The sequence below is a fragment of the Montipora capricornis genome, chromosome 2 (assembly GCF_036669925.1).
Source record: "Montipora capricornis isolate CH-2021 chromosome 2, ASM3666992v2, whole genome shotgun sequence".
In the NCBI taxonomy this organism is placed as follows: Eukaryota; Metazoa; Cnidaria; class Anthozoa; order Scleractinia; family Acroporidae; genus Montipora; species Montipora capricornis.
The window spans coordinates 31,621,457-31,628,956 of NC_090884.1; positions in this window are offsets into that span (position 1 = coordinate 31,621,457).

Genomic DNA, 7,500 nt, shown 5'->3' on the forward strand with positions numbered 1-7,500 from the left:
CATGATATCAAAACTGTCAAATAGGTCCTTCCACTGTAACCTAAGGCCGTGGTCATTCAACAAGCCAGCTTCAGCAACTTCCACCAGTTTGTCACCAAGTACTTTGAGCATTCTACTTTTTGGGCCATTCATTCTTTTCTGTTCCAATTCAAGTGCAAATTCAAAGAACTGATCTGAGACATGGATCAATCCACAAGTTCTGTATCGTTGTGACTCTGTCACTTCGAGTGTGCCAGGGTACTTTGATTTAATAGCCTAAATCTCTTGAATACACTCGTAAACTTGGGACCTTGTGGCACTGCTAGCTGTGTACGAGTTGCCCTCACATATTACTTTTGCTTTCTGTAGTAATGTACTCATTGCCCACGCAGGGGTGTCTGAAAAACCTGAATAGCGAATAGCAAATAGTCGCGAGCCACGAATAGCGAACAGCAAATAGTCGCAAATGGCGAATAGTATGAATAGTGGCGAATAGTAACAAATAGTGGCAAATAAGGGTGGAGGGGGGGGGGGTATAGTGACGAAATGACGCAAATTTGGTACCCAGTACTTCCTGGGCAACCATGCAGCAACGTGGGATGGGATTTTCCCGCTAAAAAAGCAGAGATATGTCGGCAAAGGACAACTTGAGAAGAAAAGGTAATAAATGCACTGAAATCTTGTTGCTTATTTGGATAATTAATTAATTAATTAATGCAACGGTTATCAGAGTAGCTCGTTTGTCTCTTTAATCACAAACCACTTGCCTCAGATTTTGATTTTATTCCTTTTTGCAGCAATTGTCTCGCACAGCTGAGGATGATGATGTTTGAGTATCTCAAATTCAGGATCCCTTTCTCGCCAAATTTTGGAAGGATTCACCTCTCAAGGTGAGACTTTCACTGCTTTGGTATCAGTTCCAGTTTAAAGTGAACTACGTCACGCACTGGCGGCTGATTGCTGCCTGCCTTGTTGTCCTTGGTTAGTTCTAACCGCCAAGGTCAAATCTTCATCTTACAAATTGTCACTTAAAACAGCACGGGACGGCAAAAAAAACATGACACATCAGTCAGTTAACATTTTCTTCAAACTTTTATTAAATCATGCTTTAAATTCTGCATTTTGGAGCAAATTATAGCCACCATATTGTTTATCTGTATTTCTTCTATAAATAACAAACGGCCCTCACTAATAGAGGGTGGTCTGCCTGTGAGCTGACACTTGGACTGGCATCAATGATAGTGATCTTTGTGTTGAATTCGCCCAAATTTTGTCGAACTTTCTAACCCTTGAAAAAAAAAAAAACCAAAGCAAACTAACTAAAACCCAGTGTCTTGCCCTCGTTTTCTCACAGATGCATCCTTTGTTTCATGAATTATTACTATTAAACATGCAAGATAACTTGATCACAGGCGGTTGCTAAAATCGATGTCACTTTCAATTTTGCGATTTTACTCGTACAACTAAGCGTACGTAACGTAACGAAAATCCCTCAAAATGTTTTTTTGCTGATGGTAACTTGTTGTATTTGGGGCATAAAACTTATAATGTTTTCATCTCGCAAATTTTGTTCCTGATGGCAAATTGTTTTATTCTTCCTAAAAAAGTTCCTTTTGCTCTTCTTAAAAGGTATATATCAATATTTATTTACTTTTACATCAATATTTGTTTTGCATAAAGCAGGCTAACAAAATCTGTACCTTGCTCACTTCCCATTTTTGAGCCTTAAAATTGTATTTTTGGTTGTATGTTCCTGACAGCACATTGCATACTTTGACATCCCCCATGCAGATACTAACCCCACCAGAAAGGGATAAAATTAAGTGAACTTTCGTCTTGGAAAGATGCCAGAAGCTCAGAGTAGACGCCTACAGTGCCACGCACCTTACCGTTGCCACTCGAGAAAGTTCTTAATTAAATTTTGACATCTTTTTGACAACTTTTTGCTAACTACAAAGCAAGCCAGCCAATCAGAACATTATAAGAAAGAAGTGTTCTTCTTTGGCTCACCTGGACGCAGATAAGATTAGGCTTTGCTACCGTGACAAGGATGGCGATATGGTAAATGTTTGTGAGGCAGATCTTTTTGCATTCTTGGAAATGCTTTGCATGGTGAAAGAAGCGAAATACCGCAACAAATATGGTACCTGGAAACAAATGCAACTGGATCATGATCTTCTAATTTTACAGAGAGAGTTGAACAATAAGATTCCAGACTGGCCTGAGACAGCAGACACACCTTTACCCCTATATAAAAGGTCAGCTCATATATAAGATTACTAGATGATTTACCTTTCCTCACATTTTACCACTCGAAAGGTAAGGAAATAAGGGTGGTTCCAGTGAACTAACTTGCTATAATATCATTCTTTTTATAGACCTCAGAAAACAAATACACTTCAGAGAGAAGAGGGATTATTTATCCAGCCACATGGGGCATCCAGAGTTGGTATCAATTCTAGGAGATTTTTAGGTTTCAGCACAAGCCCAAGGGATGTGGATGGTCAAAAAAGAAGGCTCTTCAGGAGCAGCCAGTGTTTGTACACCTTCAGATTTCAAATGCACTTCAAGTGAGTTTACAGTAGTTTAAAAGTTGAAAGCTATAACGTTAAAATACTGTAAATTAAAAACTTGTCCAGTTAGTTGTTTAGTCGTTTGTGTATAATGGACTAAGTCTGGCAGCGGAGCATGCAAGGAATAGGTTATTGTAAACAGATAATCATAAATACAATTGGTAAATGCAATTGTTTCATTAAATAATAAATTTGTTTCAAATGAAATCAGTGAGTTGCTACACAGTACTGTAATGGTGTTCTACCAGAAAAGTTAAAAGTAAAAAGGTAGAGACTTAAAATATGAGTGATTCCACTAACAAAGTGTCCACCTGCAGTCAACTGTATTCAGATTCACACATAAAAGCACTTTATTGAGTATAAGTACTGACAGATATTATTTTGTCTTTGTTTACTGGACAACAGCCTAATGATTTACCTTTTGGATGACTTTCATAATATCCAAACTGTAAGTCTGCCAGGAGCTAACATGAAACTTTCCCTTTCTACACACATGACATCAAATCTGTTGGACATTCACCAAAATGTACCTGCTATTCTTCTTCCTTCCAACAGGTCAAAAATTCATAGAATTGTTACAGTCCACTGCAAAGGTCAAAACAAGCAATGCCGACGAGGAATTGATGTCAACTATCTTTCCCAACTTCTAAATAACTGCAATGGTCCACTTAAGTCTACATTTCTAACAAGTGCATGTGATGACTTCCGGTCACTGAAGCCAAGGGACATCCAAGCGCAGTTAAAGGAATTTAGGAAATCACGCAACTTTGAGGTTAATGAGCAATTTTCGTTTCGACTATGTTTGCAAGGGAAGTTCTATGGTTACTGTCTTCAGTTAAATGCAACAGACAGGTTGTATTGATCTTAATAGAACTGCAGGTGGACCTCTCCCGAAAAAAGCTTAATTTTATGATTCGACCATTTTGTTGCGAAGTCATGCTTAACTGCATTCAGTTGTCACGTTTAAGAAATTTTTACTTCAACAAATGTTAATTGGCCCTTACAGTAACGCAAGGCTTTTTAATCGTGTTTTTATTGGTTGTTTGTTGGAAAGTTTGATGCGAAGAAGCATATAAATTGAGAACGTTCAGTCACTGCTCAATCCGATTACAGCCGGGCAATAGCAGTCAGTGGCATCTCCATTAACATGTCTTTACGTGCGTCACTTAAATTCCCCAAGTTCGGTAAACGTCCATGTATAAGCCACACTTATATTCACAAAATTGAAGCCATAAATCAAGGGTGCCGCTTATCCATGGATACATCTGTGTTTGGAGTTTTAAAAAACCTAATTAATATTCATACAACTTAAGATCTCAGTAAAGAAACATAAAAGAAACTGAGAGCATGTTGCTGTTGTTCATTGACTTTTTAATGAGTGGTGGCTCCTAAAGGAGCCGTTCATTCAAGCGATTAATTTTCGCTTTACTCGAACAAGTAAACAAGTAAGGAAGTAAGCATCATTCCTCTGCACAGCTGTTTGCAGTGATGTCGTTGGCCAGTCTCTTCCACGCATATCTTTCCGCCACATGCGATAAAGTACCACAAAATTTCATAAAATATCCGATAAATTCCCACAAAATTTGCCGTAAATGGGCAACTGTTTCATTGCCCTTGACCACCTTCTCGGCAAATTTGTTGACTGTTCTGCATTAATTTTTTTGCCTATTGCGGGTACATCTTAGAGGTGGTCATGATACCCAGGCCCTGGCTCAGACTCCTCCCCACATTTAAAGCTTGGCTACTAAGCACTTGTTCGTTTTGTCTCAACATCGAAGGAATTTCAACTTTATGGTGAAACCTTGATTGTTTGTCCTTTTTGGTTTATAGTAATAGAACGTTACTGGAACTTCAAACTTTATTGTGTTACATTTTTTTCCAAAACCTGCGCTTCTAAATTCAGGGTGCGGCTAATCTACAGATGCGGCTTATACATGGATGCTTACGGTATGGACTTTTTTATTTCAAGTCCGAAAGCACCATCATTACCGTTTCTCTCAGTAAAATTGCAAAAGTGATTAGTGGCGATAATGTCAGTAAAGGCAGCAAAGTCATGCTGAAGTATGGAAAATTAACATTGGAAGAAGAGATCATTGGAGTTCATGGTAAGTGAGCAGATTTATCATTAGTTCGTCCCGGCTTAACACTAGACAGATAACATGACTAAGTTGTATTCGTTTCACGCTAACCCTGTGGACAAAAATTCACAGTTGGTGTCCTGCATGTGCAGCACAATTATTTTTCCACTTTTAACCAAGAGATCTTGGTTAAGTCCCTAGTCTGGATGTGTGGACGCGTTAAAAAGTATACGTGTATGATGTCATAATGAATTTTTTTTCATCACAGACAATTCCTCAAAACTTCGCGAGCTTGACGTATCGTTTCTTACGATCCAACCAATGCGCATCTTGGTTACACTGCAAGTTATAGTAGCCGATCAAAAGAGAGTTTGCAATCAAGTTTAAAAATCTTTTTCTCGATTCAATGAATTTTAAGAAAACGTTCTATGATATGCCAATCGCATTTATTTGATTTTCATGCAAAGAAATATTGGACTTTTTTGCACACGTGGGCAAGAGCTCATCCTGAAATGATTGAAAATACAGCTTTACTGCAAACATTGAAAAAAATCATATCTTTGGTTTTTCGGGTCGTAATTCAAACGGTGAAATGCTCTGTGTTCAAAGAAAAGATTTTTTAGAAACTTTCTCAAATATGCTGATCGCATTTATTTGATTTATCTGCTAGCAAATATTGGACTCTTTTGCATGCGTTGGAAAGAGATCACCGTGAAATGATTGTAAATACCACGTCACGGCAAACACTGGTCATAATTTGCTGATTCAAATGATGTCATGCTCTCTGCTCAATGAAAAGATATTTAAAAACTTTCTATGATATGCCGATCGGATTTATTTGATTTCTCGGCAAGGAAATATTGGGTTTTTTGTCACTGCTGTTTGCATCTTATTTTTGATTAAGCTAAGATGGCTAAAGAAAAGGAGTATTAACATACTGCACTTTTCTCTGTTATAGGCTACCGTCCTTTGTGTTCACCTTTCTACCACAAGCTAATCCAGCTCCACAGCCACCAGTAGACACACCAGTACATGAACGTCCTTCAGCCATTGTAAACATGCAAGTGTACTCGCCTATTTCATCCATGGCTTCCGAAGCAGAATCCCCTACACCGCCTCTATCGTCACCTGTCTGAAACTTGCCTCAAAGTACCCAAAGAAGGTCACCATTGAGAAGGAATATTACCCAGACATCCCACCAGAGGTGACTGCACACCAGAAATTGAATCTCATTGGTAGATCGCCTACTGTGAAATGCAGCTTGTCAACATGGCAGTGAAATTCCAGAAGCCTTCTCGATATCAACTGAGACGCTACCCAGTCAGAGGTGCTACGTTATAACAAGGGCATTTCCAATCAGCAAAACAGATCCTTCAGTTCCAAAGACAGACAGTGGAGCGACTAGATGCCCTAATAGTGGTACCTAGCGGCCCCTCAATGGTAAACTGTCCATTACAGGCAACACCAGAAGATCCGGCAGGGATTTCATTGGATGAAGAGACACTGATCTTCCAACTGCGCAACAAGGCCACATCAGAAAAGTACTTTGCAGTGCACTTCTACGCCACTTTTTTAACCCAGTGAACTTCATGGTAGAAACGTAAGGGGAGTAGGCAACAAAGACGCCCTTATCCCTGAAAAATTTCCCAAAATCAGGGAACTTGTCTTTCATTACTTCCCAACATCCTTGGGGCAGCAGGAAAATTTGTGGTGTGATTATCAAAGGGCTATTGATTCGTATTTGCCTAATCGGAAGGGAAATGTGCGCAGTGTGTAGTAGTTTAAGTCAATTTTTGTTTCATGCACTTTATTTTATATTCTAATTACCAAAATTAGGAATAACTTTATTTTAACCCGCAGATAGCAAATTGTTTGTTAAATACGAAATATATCAGCAATTTAGAAAATCGTTTATAATATACTTTTCGTTTTAACAATTTAAACAGTTTAGGACAAACATGGGTTAACACTAGTAACTGTACCATTAAATTAAAAGATCCACTTATCTTGAAGTTCGTGCTGTTTATTGATATTTAAGCACTCCAACTTCTATTTCATTCAAGATGAAATTTGATCCACGTTTTCAGTATGTGCCAGTTTTTGTTGCTTTGAAATTTCCCTTCGTGGCTATCTAACATTAGAGTGAGAGCAGTCTCTCTTTTGCTATAAAATCATTGGAATGATCACATAGGTTGAGCGTTTCAAATGGCTGAAGCTGCGTTCAACGATTTTAGACCAAAAGAGACCTACTGCTCGCGATCTAATCTGACAAAACAGGCGGTCGATTCAATAGCTCTAATGAACAAACCGGCTGATATTTCTGCATCAAAAAAATCCCTGCACTGCCAGTATATCAAAGCATTGAAGGGCTGCTGGTTATATTTAATTAAGCATAATTGAGTGAAATGAGCCTCAAACAGAATTGAGCTACCTATTTTTACAACCCGTTGCACAAGATTTATGGATTGTGTTAAGGTATCCTTGTAAATCGAACCGACGGCAGTAAAACGAATATTGAGCTGTCTATTTTGTCAAGGAGTAAGCGGAAAACAATGCAGAAGATTTTAATTAATTTCGCTCGTTTTTTGAGACCATGTTACATGAAAAGGGTATTAGACTTCGAAATAATGCCCTGTGGATGTTTTCATTGGCAGCATTTGCGGATCAAAATTGATAGTAATCAAAGCGACATACTGTATGTAAATTTTCTGCTTGTCGGCGGTCACGCAATTTATGCTTTTGCCTCCATAAACAATAACAGGAAAACCAAAATTATGATTATGAATAACAAAGGCACAAACACCTATATGATAGGCAATTTTAGACGCGTTAAAAAAAATGCGTATACACTTATTGCGTGCGTTCATTTT